The sequence below is a fragment of the Cervus canadensis genome, chromosome 20 (assembly GCF_019320065.1).
Source record: "Cervus canadensis isolate Bull #8, Minnesota chromosome 20, ASM1932006v1, whole genome shotgun sequence".
Classification (NCBI taxonomy): Eukaryota; Metazoa; Chordata; class Mammalia; order Artiodactyla; family Cervidae; genus Cervus; species Cervus canadensis.
This window is the reverse complement of record NC_057405.1, coordinates 32,321,604-32,336,325: the sequence shown is the minus strand read 5'-3', so window position 1 is coordinate 32,336,325 and position 14,722 is coordinate 32,321,604.

Here is a 14,722-nt window from a genome sequence, read left to right as displayed (position 1 = left end):
TCATAGACCCAGTTAGTCAGTTCAGTCACTCAGTCACGTCCAACTCTTTGCAACCCCATGAATCACAGCACGCCAGGCCTCCCTGTCCATCACCAACTCCCGGAGTTTACTCAAACTCATGTCCATCGAGTCGGTGATGCCATCCAGCCATCTCATCCTCTGTCGTCTCCTTCTCCTCCTGCCCCCTGTCCCTCCCAGCATCAGGGTCTTTTCCAATGAGTCAACTCTTTGCATGAGGTGTCCAAAGTATTGGAGTTTCAGCTTCAGCATCAGTCCTTCCAATGAACACCCAGGACTGATCTCATTTAGGATGGATTGGTTGAATCTCCTTGTAGTCCAAGGGACTCTCAAGAGTCTTCTCCAACACCACAGTTCAAAAGCATCAATTCTTTGGCACTCAGCTTTCTTCACAGTCCAACTCTCACATCCATACATGACCACTGGAAAAACCATAGCCTTGACTAGATTGGACCTTTGTTGGCAAAGTAATGTCTCTGCTTTTTAATATGCTATCTAGATTGGTTCTAACTTTCCTTCCAAGGAGTAAGCGTCTTTTAATTCCATGGCTGCAGTCACCATCTGCAATGATTTTGGAGCCCAGAAAAATAAAGTCTGTCACTGTTTCCACTGTTTCCCCACCTATTTGCCAAGTGATGGGACCAGATGCCATGATCTTAGTTTTCTGAATGTTGAGCTTTAAGCCAACTTTTTCACTCTCCTCTTTCACTTTCATCAAGAGGTTTTTTAGTTTCAGGGCTTCCTAAATGAAAGGAATGTGGGGTTCCCTTGAGAAAATTTCCTGTGACATTGTCACAAGAATGTAGTATAAATTCTACTAGCTTTCACCCAAAGGGAAGGGAAATAAGCAGACTTTAGGGGATTTACTGGGTCACTGAGCTGATACTGATCATAGGCACCCAAATTGCTACTGTGACCATCAGTCAAAACCGAGGCTTAAGGAGGCTGCAGGATAAAGGTAATTTTGGCCTAAGTCCATCTCACAGTGGCCCCATGGATCCCCAAACCTGCACTCTTTGGTTCCTGAATGTATAGTGGATTAGTCATACTCAGTCTTTGGCTGAATCTTAACATTGGTTCCCTGCGTGGAATGAGGGCTAATATGTATTAAAGGCCCAAGTCAAAGCCCTTAAATATCGATCACCTCCTTCTTGAAACAGTGGACCAAAAGCAATACCATGTTTCTCCATGAATGTTAGAGGTTCATGCCAACATCAAAGGCATGAAGATTCAGGGATGATTATTTTTATTATACACTAATTTAACTCTCCAATTTGACCTTAGCCAGATATTGGAGAGTCTTGGAGAATGACCTTGGATTATTTATGCATATATGCATGCACGCTTAGTCCTATCTGACTCTGCAACCCCCTGGACTTCAGCCCGCCAAACTCCTCTGTCCATGGGATTCTCCAGGCAAGAATTCTGGAGTGGATTGCCATTTCCTCCTCCAGGGGCTCTTCCCAACCCAGGGATCAAACCCATGTCCCCTGCATTTGCAGGCGGATCTTTACCACTGAGTAATCTGGGAAATTTTCACTTAGTCATGTAACTCCAAGTTCAGTGACTGTTCTAGACATGGTCAATTAACTGCAACAAATCAATATAATTTTGGCATCTGATACTTAGCTATCAATCTGTTAAATGTTTTTCTTCTCCTTTTCCAATAAAGAGGAAACAGAAATAGTTTCTTTCACCTTTATTTGTTTGTGGTCTTACTTTAGGATAGTGTTGATTATCTAGTATTCTATAATAATCTAGAAATCCTGTTTGTCTCATCACACCATAAGATATTTATTGGTTCATCCTACTTGGATGTGGTGATTAGTGATGAGGATGAGGTAGAAAGTGAAAGTGTTAGTTGCTCAGTCATATTCAACTCTTTGTGACCCCATGGACTGTAGCCTGCCAGGCTCCTCTGTCCATGGAATTCTCCAGGCAAGAATACTGGAATGGGTTGCCATTCCCTTCTCCAGGGGATCTTTCCAACCTAGGGAGTGAACCCAGGTCCTCTGCATTGGAGGCAGATTCTTTACCATCTGAGCTACCAAAGAAGCCCAGGAGGTAGAAAGTACCATGGTTCCTTGCTAAGTGCCCAAGAGATGGTGGGAGGGGGAAAAAGCATGTGAATTCAAAAGCCATGACATCAACAGTTTGGGGTAGACCAGTGGTCTGTAGCAGATGGAGATTTTTTTTTCTCTTTAGTGAAAGACAGTTGCTATAACTTGTTACCCATTGGTATTAAAGAGATGAATTTCTTAGACTGCTAAATTTCACTGGACCTTTGAAACAGCATATATACATTTAAGGGGCTACTTTCACCCACTTATCAAGTAACCCATCAGGCTGCCAGTTCTGAATGGAGCCAGCATAGGAAATGGCTTTGTTCCTACTATGGACTGCCATGCAAGTTACACTGCTATTTGAACCTTAAGATCCAACAGATGAAACGGTTCTTGAAGAATCTGACAGAAGGCAATCCTACAGTGGCCTTTGGCCAGCCTTAACATAGAATGACAGTGCAGTCCTCTAGGGCTTTAGCATAAAGCCACAATCTAGTCTCCAAATGTACTATTTTAAAGAAACAGATCCTGGACTGCTTCCAGACCGTGGGAGAAATTTGTGTAGCTGACCACAGACTATCACATGACCGTGTAAGCTGAGCTGCCTGTCATGGACTGGGAATTATCTGATTCACCATGTCATAAGCTAAGCCATGCACAGCAGTATCCTTTCATCAGGTGGAAGGCCGTGAAGGCCCAGGTAAGTGGCATGGGCAGTCCTGCCACAGCATCAGTCCTGCCGCACCGTCACTTTTCCCTCAGCCCACGAGTTTGACGTCTTGAAAATTTCTGTGAAATATAGATTGATTGTGTTTACACACGTCTGATCCATTCCGCCTTGCTTTGTGTCCTAGGACACTGACCCATGTGGACACTGCATCACTTTGGCTCCCTGGTCAGCTGGATCCAATCAATAGGAGATCAATAGGTGGATGCATAGAATGCATGGAACATCTGTTCCATGCTCTTTCCCTATGTGGGTGATGTACCTCTGACCCTAGCTACTTCCCTCCACAACCACAGTCCCTGCTGGGAAATATATCCACAGTTTTAATTCTCACTAAGCTCTGGGAGCACTGCTTTCTTCCCTTGTCTCTTCACTTCCAGGGATGATAACATCACACTCTTGCTAGGGTCTGGATACCGCAACATCATTTGTTCCTTTAACCTTGCTTACACCTCTATAAGCCGTCTCTTTATAAAAGGTTTTTCATTTAAACCATCTGTGATAAATTTTCATTTATGCTGGAACTCTGATTGAGAAAATGAGAAAGAAAGTAATTGAGCCTGGTTAAAACCTATTCCACATAAAATGCAAACACAAGCTGGAAATGGACTGTGGCAGTGTTACAGCTTCACTTGTGAGCTAGCCCAAAAATGTGTGAAAGGATGTATGTTTGTATGTATGTGTTAGTTGCTCAGTCATGTTCCACTCTTTGCAACCCCATGGACTGTGGCCTGCCAGATTTCTCTGTCCATGGAATTGTCCAGGCAAGAATACTGGAGTGGGTTGCTATTTCTTTCTCCAGGGGATCTTCACGACCCAGGGATTAAACCTGAGTCTTTTGGGTCTCTTGCATTGACAGATTCTTTACCACTGGGAAGCCTGTCCTAATATTGTTTGATTGTGGACTAATGTAACTTGAATTCAGGCAAAGAAGATCATGAAAGGAAAGAGTGTGATTTCTTAACTAAATACTGAAGCACTTCAAAATTTATTTATCAACACAATAAATTCAAAGAACTGTCTATATTAGCTTTTATTGTTTTATATTAGGAATTAATTTGCACTTGTTATAAGACAGTGCTGGAATAGCTCTGGCTAGAATAGCAGGAGAGATAATCAGATTAAGGTCTCCTGGTTGGGCACTGTGACAATAATAGAAATTAATGACTTTAAATCCAGAGGGGCCTGCCATGGATCCCTGGATTAAGGACCATTGCTAATACTATGCCAATCCCTGTATACCTCTATAAATCTCCTGCAGTTTGACTATAAATGTAATGATGCATAAAGCTGTTATAAACATACATGTGCAGGTTCTTGTGTGGACATGTTTCCAACTGCTTTGGGTGACTACCCAGGAGCAAAGTGCTGGTTCATGTGGTAGGAGTCTGTGTTTTTCTGTAAGAAAAAACTGAACTGTCTTCCAAAGTGGTTGTACCATTTCCCATTCTTACCGGCAATGAATGAGAGTTCCTGCTGCTCCACATCCCTGTCAGCATTTGATGTTGTCAGTTTTGGAGGTTACCGTTCTAATGGGTGTGTAGTGTCATTTCATTGTTTTTTTCATTTGCAATTTTCTAATGACATAGAATGTGGAGGATTTCTTCATATCTTCATTTGCTGCTTGTCTATCTTATTGGATGAAATATCTGCTCAGGGCTTTTGCCCATTTTAAATTTGGATTGCTTATTTTCTTACTGTTGAGCTTTAAGAGTGCCTTGTGTATTTTAGGTAGTGGTCCTTTTTCAGGTATGTCTTCTGCAAATATTTTCTGTTAGTCTGTGGCTTGTCTCCTGCTGTCTTGATAAATCATATTTTTTAATTACCTTAAACTTATGCTTCATTGTTTAGAGCATACAAACTAGAGGAAACATATTCCAGGTTTGTTTTATTCTTGCTAGTTAGACATAAATTGTGGTTTTATAAATATATTGAGTCATAATGATCAGACTATTATGAAGGCAATGGCTCTGACTTTTTGGAATAATCAGTCATAGACATTTTATCATTTACATTTCTCATTAATATGATTAGTTTCATTTAGATATTGCTGAACGGATCAGCACCTTTTTGCCATCATTGTGCTGTAGACTCAGCAGGGGAAGGGAAGAAGGCATTCTTTATTCCAGTAAAAATTTGAGGTGGCTTGGTTCATCCCATATTTTATTTTTATACTTAAAATTCATGTCAGTTTGCCCACTTCTCTATCACAATTGAGTAGTCAGGTTTTAATGAGAACTCAGTAAGATACTGCTGGAAAAGCATTTAGCCTATGGCCTGACATATACTAAGTGTTCAATAAACAGTCAATGTTAGCACAGAGTTCCCGTAATTTTATTGCCATGGTAGTAATTACAACATCTTATTAGTACTGTCATATACTTGTAATATTACATAATAATTTGACTAATAATGTCTCATTTTTAAAAAGATTATTTGTTTTGGGTTGTGCTGGGTCTTCGTTGCTGTATGCAAGCTTTCTGTAGTTGCAGAGAGTGGGGGTCACCCTCTAGTTGAGTTGCGTGGGCTTCTCTTCACGGTGGGTTTTCTTGTTGCAGAGCACAGGCTCTGGGCACTCGGGTTTCAGTAGTCGTGGCATCTGGGCTCAGTAGGGTGCACAGGCTTAGTTGCTCCCCAGCATGGGGAATCTTCCTGAGCCAGGGATTGAACCCACATCCCCTGCATTGGCAGGCACATTCTTATCCACTGTACCACCACGGAAGTCCAATTTGTCTCATTTTGATTTATACTCATCAGCAACCTTGGGAAGCGGTTCTCACCTGCCACGGCTTTCACAGTGCTGCCTCATGGCCAGCTCAGTTTAGGAACGAAATTAACACTCTAGACTGGGAGCCTATTTCAGGCAGTAGTGTCAGGGACAATTAATAAACATTATATGCAACTAGACTTTCCTATTCATGGAATGAGAAGAAGTGGGTTAACATGACCTAATGGGACCTCTTATCATTGTGGGTGTAGAATATTATTAACTGTTTTCTGGTGAGTGTAAAGGGTCAAAAGTGACTTGAAGAAGAGGTAAAAAGAAATAGGACATATGAAAATTATATAATTTTTTCTTATAGAGTACATATGCTAAATATTTAGCATAAATTAATACATTGCTTTAATCTTGGTCTCTGAAAGTTTTATTTAAATATAAATAAATCTTAATATGAAAATACATACAGATAGATATACATATTTATATATGTATCATTGTGGTGTAAGCTCTTCTTAAGATACCTCCATGTGGCTATAGAATTGTACTGAAATTAACTGTCTTTCAAAGACTTGATTTTGAACGTCTTTATTGATGATTAAAATTACAACAACTTATAAAGTTTGTAAAGGTTGAGATAAAGGTTAAAATTTCAACAGCTTTTGCAACTTTTACCCTTTCATATTCAAATTTTAAGTCAGAGGTTTCCTAATTGTAGGCATAATTTACGTAAAAATTTGGGAAACAGTACTGAAATTGAGGAAACAATTCCTTGACAAGAGGTAGCATGTTTGTGTCAGAATTTAGATATTATACAGAAAGCTTTGTTTATCATTTTAAGGTAATCATACTTTATACTCTCAGATTAATGTGGAATACACTCATTTGACAAGTGTCTTGACATTTCTCTCTATGTGCCAATTATTGTGTTAGCTGAGGAAGATAATAATATAACATGCTAAACTTTTTAAAAAATGTGTCAAGTATTTCGTTTTTTTTCAAAATACATCTCAAGGACTTCCCTGGTGGTATGCTGGATCAGAGTCCACCTGCCAATTCAGGGGACCCAGGTTTGATTCCTGGTCGGGGAGGATTCCACGTGCAGCTAAGCCTGCGGGCTGTAACTACTGAGCCTGCACTCTAGAATCTGTATGCCACAACTGCAGAAGCCCATGCATGCAGAGCCCGTGCTCTGCAACAAGAGAAGCCACTGCAATGAGGAGCCTGTGTACCACAACCTCGCTTGCCACAAGAGAAGGCCCAGGCATCAGTGAAGTCCCAGAGCAACCAAAAGTAATCAATAAAGTAAAACATGTAAAAATGCATCCTAAGAAGAAGAAGAAGCCAACAACTTGTGGAGAAGATGGGCAAAGAAAATGAAATATTATGAATGGTGCTAAAAATGAGATCCAGAGAGGAGAGAGAGTTAGAACCACTTCATAAAAGCTCGCTTCTAGTTTATAAAGAGTTTCTTTGTAATATTTTTGTGTCTAGACATGCATATATTTGCGTTTAACATTTATGGTGGCCAATGCCATCTTAAGTGTGACAAACACCTGTTTGTTCTCCATATCTACAAATCTGAGTTTCGTTTGTTTTGTGTTTTAGATTCCACATGTAAATGAAATCATACAATGTTTATCTTTCTCTGTATGACTTAATTTCACCTAGTAAAACACCCTCAAGGTCTATTCCTGTTATCACAAATGGCAAGATTTACTTCTTGTTTATGGCTGAGTGGTATTCATATGTGTGTGTATGTGTGCGTGTGTGTGTGTGTTTGTGCCTGTGAGAGACACCTTTTTTATCCATTCATGCATCATTGAACACTTAGATCATTTCCATTGTCTACTGTAAATAATGCTACAGTGAACACAGGGGTGCATATACCATTTTGATTTACTGTTTGCATACCCTTCAGATAGAAACCCAGAAGTGGAACTGCTGAATCATACGATAGCTCTATTTTTCATTTTTTTTGAGTAAATTCTATACTGTCTTCCATACTGGTTGCATCAATTTACATTCCCATCAACAGTGCATGAGTGTCCGCCTTTCTCCCCATCCTCACCAATACTTTTTTTATTTATATATTTTTTATAATAGCCATTCGGACAGGTGGGGTGATATGGCGGTTTGATTTGCATTTCCCTGGTGATTAGTGATCATGAGCATCATTTCACGTGCCTCTTGGCCATCAGTGTGTCTTTGGAAAAATATGTATTCATATCCTCTGTCCATTCTGGCTTCCTTTGTGGCTCAGCTGGTAAGGAAACCATCTGCAATGCAAGAGACCTGGGTTCAATCTCTGGGTTGGGAAGATCCCCTGGAGAAGGGAAAGGGTACCCATTCCAGTATTCTGGCCTCGAGAATGCCATGGATTATAGAATACACGGGGTCGCAAAGAGTTGGACACAACTGAACAACTTTCACTTTCATAAAATGTTTTTCCATTTGTGTCCTTTTCAATTTCTTTCCCCAATGTCATAGTTTTTAGTGCACACATTTTTCACCTTCTGGGTGAAATTTACTTCTAGGTGTTTTATTCTTTTTGATGCATTTGTAGATGGGGTTTTTTCTTGATTTCTCTTTCTGATAGTTTGTTATTAGTGTATAGAAGTGCAAGAGATTTTTATACTTAATTTTGTATCCTACAACTTTACTGAATTAATTTATTATTTCTACATTTTTTTTTTTTGGTGATGTCTTTAGGATTTTCTATGTATAGTATCATATCATCTGCAAGTAATGACAGTTCTACTTCTTCCTTTCCAGTTTGGATTCCTTTCATTTCTCCTTCTTGCCTACTTGCTGTGGCTAGGACTTCCAATACTAACTGGAATAAAAGTGGCAAGTGTGGGCATCCTTGTCTTCTTCCTGATCTTACAAGAAAATCTTTCAATTAGGTGTCAGATAAGCTGTGAGTCTGTCATACATAATCTTTATTATGCTGAGATATAATGCCTCCATATCTACTTTGCTGAGGTTTTTTTTGAATCATAAACAGATGTTGAATTTTGTCCAGTGCTTTTTCTGCATCTGTTGAGATCATCACATAATTTTTATCTTTCAGTTTGTTAATATGTATCATATTGATTGGCAAATGTCGAACCCTGAAATAAATCCCACTTGATCTATGATCCTTTTGTATATTATTAATTCAGTTTACTAATATTCTGTTGAGAATTTTACAACTATGTTCATCAGGGATATGCATGCATGCTAAGTTGTTTCAGTCGTGTCTGACTGTGCCACTCTATGTGCTGTAGCCCATCAGCTTATCTCACACCTAATTGAAAGCTTTTCTTGTAAGATGAATTTACTGAGACTTGCTTTATGACTCAGTTCAGTTCAGTTCAGTTGCTCAGTCATGTCCAACTCTTTTGACCCCATGGACTGCAGCACACCAGGCCTCCCTGTACATCACCAACTCCCAGAGTTTACTCAAACTCATGTCCATTGAGTTGGTGATGCCATCCAACCATCTCATTCGCTGTCATCCTCTTCTCCTCCCACTTTCAATCTTTCCTAGCATCAGAGTCTTTTCCAATGAGTCAGTTCTTCGCATCAGGCGGCCAAAGTATTGGAGTTTCAGCTTCAACAACAGTCCTTCCAATGAACACTCAGGACTGATTTCCTTTAGGATGAACTGGTTGGATTTTTTGCAGTCCAAGGGATTCTCAAGAGTCTTCTCCAACACCACAGTTCAAAAGCATCAATTCTTCAGTGCTCAGCTTTCTTTATGGTCCAACTCTCACATCCATACATGACTACTGGAAAGATCACAGCTTTGACTTTGTTGGCAAAGTAATGGCTCTGCTTTTGAATATGCTGTCTAGGTTGGTCATAGCTTTTCTTCCAATGAGCAAGTGTCTTTTAATTTCTTGACTGCAGTCACCATCTGCAGTGATTTTGGAGCCCCCCAAAATAAAGTCTGTCACTGTTTCCATTGTTTTCCCATCTATTTTCCATGAAGTGATGGGACTGGATGCCATGATCTTAGTTTTCTGAATGTTGAATTTTAAGCTAACTTTTTCACTCTCTTCTTTCACTTTCAGCAAGAGGCTCTTTAGTTCTTCACTTTCTGCCATAAGTGTGGTGTCATCTACATATCTGAGGTTATTGATATTTCTCCAGCAATCTTGATTCCAGCTGTGCTTCATCCAATCTGGTATTTCTCATGATGTACTCTGCATGTAAGTTAAATAAGCAGGGTGACAATATACAGCCTTGGTGTACTCCTTTCCCAATTTGGAACCAGTCTGTTGTTCCATGTCCAGTTCTAACTGTTGCTTCCTGACCTGCATACAGATTTCTCAGGATGCTGATCAGGTGGTCTGGTATTCCCATCTCTTGAAGAATTTGCCACAGTTTGTTGTGATCCACACAGTCAAAGGTTTTGGCGTAGTCAATAAAACAGAAGTAGATGTTTTTTGGGAACTCTCTTGCTTTTTTGATGATCCAGTGGATGTTGGCAATTTGATCTCTGGTTCCTCTGCCTTTTCTAAATCCCACTTGAACATCTGGAAGTTCACGGCTCACATACTGTTGAAGCCTGGCTTGGAGAACTTTGAGCATTACTTTGCTAGCGTGTGAGATGAGTGCAATTGTGCAGTAGTCTGAGCATTCTTTGGCATTGCCTTTCTTTGGGATTGGAGTGAAAACTGACCTTTTCCAGTCCTGTGGCCACTGCTGCATTTTCCAAATTTGCTGGCATGTTGAGTGCAGCACCTTCACAGCATCATTTTTTAGGATTTGAAATAGCTCAACTGAAATTCCATCACCTCCACTAGCTTTGTTTGTAGTGATGCTTTCTATGGCCCACTTGACTTCGCGTTCCAGGATGTCTGGCTCTAGGTGAGTGATCACACCATCATGATTATCTGGGCCGTGATCTCTTTTGTAGAGTCCTTCTGTGTGTTCTTGCCACCTCTTCTTTGTGGCTCCACATGTGATCTGTTTTGGACAATTTTTCACATGCACTTGAGAAGAAAGTGTATTCTGCTGCTTTGGGGTGGAATGTCATGTATATATTTAAATTGACCTGATGTAATGTGTCATTTTAGTATATTATTGATTTTCTGTCTGGATGATCTATCCATTGCTATAAGTGGGATGCTAAAGTCCTTTCCTGTTATTGTATTGATGTCTATTTCTTAAGTCTGTTCACTTTTACTTTATGTAATTTGGTGCTCCTCTGTTGGATGCATATATATTTATAAATGTTATAGCTTCTTGTTGGATTGAGCCCCTTTATCACTATGTAATGCCCTTCTCTGTCTTTTCTTATAGTCTTTAAAGCCTACTTTTCCTGATATGAGTACAGCTATGCGAGCTTCCTTCTTGTTTTCATTTGCGTGGAGTGTCTTTCTCCACCCCTTCACTTTCAGTCTGTGTGTGCTTACTTCTGAAGTGAGTCTCTTGCAGGCAGCTTGTAGTTGAGTCTTGCGGTTTTTGTCTTTTATCCATGCAGTCACTCTGTATCTTTTGATTGGAGAACTCAGTCCACTTACATTTAAAGTAATTATTGATAGGTATGTACTTATTGTAATTTTGTTCATTGTTTTCTAGCTGTCTTTGTAGTTTCTCTTTGCTCCTCTCTTCTTTTTTTCTCTCCCCTTGTGGTTTCATCACTTTCTTTGCTGTTGTGTTCAGATTCTTTTCTCATTCTCACTTTCCTTTCTGTATTTACTATTAATTTTTGTTTTATGGTCACCATGAGGTTCACATATAACATCCTTTTTATATGAATCTATTTTAATTTGGCAGTAACTTAAATTTTGACACATTCCAAAACTCTACACTTTTAGTCCCCCCGACACACAATGCTTTATGTCTTTTATGTCACCTGTTATTTTATATATCCCTTACCTAGTTATTATGGTTGTTGTTAATGTTCAGTCACTAAGTCATGTCTGACTCTTTGCAACCCCATGGACTGCAGCACACCAGGCTTCCCTGTCCTTCACTGTCTCCCAGAGTTTGTTCATACTCATGTCCATTGAGTCAGTGATGCCATCCAGACATCTCATCCTCTGTCGCCCCCTTCTCCTCTTGCCCTCAATCTTTCCCAGCATTAGGGTCTTTTCCAGTGAGTCAGATCTTTGCATCATGTGGCCAAAGTATTGGAACTTCAGCTTCAGCACCAGTCCTTCCAACGAATATTCAGAGATGATTTCTTTTAGGATTGACTGGTTTGATCTCCTTGCTGTCCAAGGAACTTTCAAGAATCTTCTCCAGCCACCACAGTTCAAAAACTTCAATTCTTTGGCACTCAGCCTTTATGGTCCAACTCTCACCCATACATGACTAGTGGAAAAACCATAAATTTGACTAGATGGATCCTTGTCAGCAAAGTGACGTCTCTGCTTTTTAATACACTGTCTAATTTTGTCATAGCTTTTCTTCCAAGGAGCAAGCATCTTTTAATTTCATGACTGCAGAAATTTGGTTAAATTTACCACTCTTATCTCTTGCCCTTTGACCTTCATAGTAGCTTCATAGGTAATTAGTCTACTACCTTTACTATTTTCACCTTTTCCTGTGAGATTTTTACTTTTGTGTGTTTTCTTGTTATCAGTTAACCATATTTCTTTTCAGCTTAAAGATGTGCCTTTAATGTTAATAAATAGTATGGCTTGTTTAGTGGTGATTAACTCCTTCAGCTTTTGCTTAGCTGGAAAACATTAATTCTTCTTCAATTCTGTGTGATACTCTCACAGGGTAAAGTATTCTTGGTTGGGAATGTTTTCCTGTCAGCACTTTGACTATGGCATACCATTCTCTTCTGGCCTGCAAAGCTTCTGCTGAAAAATCTGCTGGTAGCTTTTTGAGGTTTCCTTTGTGTGTAACAAGTTGTTTCCTCTTGTTGCTTTTAAGATTCTCTGTCTTTGACTTTGAAGACTGTGAATGTTATTCTTCTTGATGTTGTTAAGATATTGTAAGATATTTACAATATCTTCACTTTTTAACGTTCCTTTTTTTCTGCTCTGTCTAGGTGAGTTCCATGGCTTTGTCTTCCAGCTTGCTAATCCATTCTTCTGCTTTATCTAGTCTGCTATTGAACCCTTCTATTATTGCATTTTTTAGCTCTTGACTTCTCTTTTATACTGTCTGGCTCTTTATAGTTAATACTTTATATTTTATATCTCTTTATTGAAGTTTACACAGTGCTCATTCATTCACTGTGCTCAAGTTTGGTGAGCATGTTTGTAATTATTAATTTGAACTCTTTATCCAGAAGATTACTTATCTCCATTTTATTAAAGTCTTTTTTTTTGAGGTTCTTGCCTTGTTCTTTTGTTTGGAATATATCCCTCAGTCTCCATATTTTGCCTGACTCTCTAAGTTTGTCTTTTATGTTATTAAGAGAAATACCAACCTCTCCCAGTCTTGAAGGAGTAGTCTTGTATAGGAGATGGCTTGTGGGGCCCAGAAGTGCAACCACCACCTCCCCCCTACCCTTAGTAACCAGCATCAGGAGCTCAGGAGGCATCCCTGGGTGGGCTGCACATGCCCTCGGCTACAGTGCAGGTGGGTGAGCTGTGGTCATGCTCTGGCACAGGTTGAGTGGATCATACCCTCTGGAAATAGCAGATTAGTAGAAGAGTGTCAAAATGATGCCTGCCGGCACCAGCATTAGCAAGGTAGAATGAAATCACAAAAATGGTGTTCCACTAGCCCCTCCATCCCTGGAGAGAGTATCAACTGCCGGGGTCCAGGAGTTCGCTTCGGATGAGCAGCTTCCGTGAAGAAAAGAAAGCGAGTGGAGTCTTGGTTGAGTGCAAGATCAAGACTACTTCATTCTTTTACGTCAGTGCTTATATACCCTAAAACCAATAATCCTTTAAAGAGGTTTAAGGAGGGGGGAATGATAAGATTGTACCAGGTGCATAATCACGGGTTACATCATAAATAACTTTCCAGAACAATCAATACCTACACATAATTTTTAAACAATTCAATGGCAGCGGCTAGTCAACTGTGAAAAGCCATCTACAAACCTTATTTTGGGAAGCTCACCCCAAGAGTTAGCTCTGGTATGTAATCCTAAGGGTCAGAGGTCTCATGAATTCCCTCCTGATCACACCCTAAGGAATCTTCTCAATCTCATAATGGACTCTTATCTACTTTTGCTTATGGGATAGATAGGCCTGTTGGTAGCAGATTTGGTTTTGTGCTAGAAGGGTTTTTGTGCAATCAGGAGCATTCCAGGTTCTAAATTGGCAATCATAATTCCAACACAGCCAGAAGTGGCAAGATATCCTGTGTTAATATTTTCCTTACCTCTGGCCTGTTTATTGGGGCCCATGTGCCCCTAGGGACTGTGTTGCTGCCATGCAAAGGTTTCAAGGAGGGATTTTAGGTAAGAGTCAGACTAGTGTTTAGGGAACATAGAAGAACGCCAAGCATCAGAAGAAAGGACGAAGGCCTGGGAGAGGATGGTGGGGTGGTCCGAGAAACCCCCAGAGGTCCGGACGCCTTTGCGTGTGGAGCGGTCCCGGAGGTCCGGACGCCTTTGCGTGCCGGCTCCTTGAACCTAGACTTTGTCACGGGCGGGGTTTCTCTCGCTGGCTCCCGACAATCAACAGATTCCTGCCTCTTCAGCAGATGCTTTAGGATTAGCAAGTGGCTCTTCTTCACTTTTGCTTTAGGTGCTTTTCAACCTGTTGTTTTTCACTGGGTCTTGGGGTGAGTGAGTCTGCACCTGAATCCTTTAAAAGCAGGTTTCCGATTCTCTATAGTTCTATGGCTCTCCTGAAAGCAATCCCATTGGTTTTCAAAGCCAGGCACTTGGGGTCGGGGGGGGGGGGGGGGGCGCTTGTCTTTATGGTGACCAAGGGTCAGAGTGCCTGATATGGAGCACAGACCCCTAACCCCTCAAGGAGAAGTTCCATATTTTTGAGATTCCTTTTAATTGTGGGTCACTTTGCCTGGGTAAGGTTTTTGGAGTGAATGTATCTCCTCCTATCTTACCAATTTTGCTGTGGGCCTTTAATTCTTTATTGTGGAGTTGATGTTCATCTAGTTTTAAGATCTTTTTCCGCTGAAATTACTCCGTATGTAGCTGTGGATTTGTTGTGCCCGTGGGAGAAGGTGAGTTCAGGATCTTCCCCTGCTGCCATCTTGAATTGCCTCCTAGAAACCCTTGGATGATACAGTATGAATGGAACATACAGCTTCTCCAGAAATCAG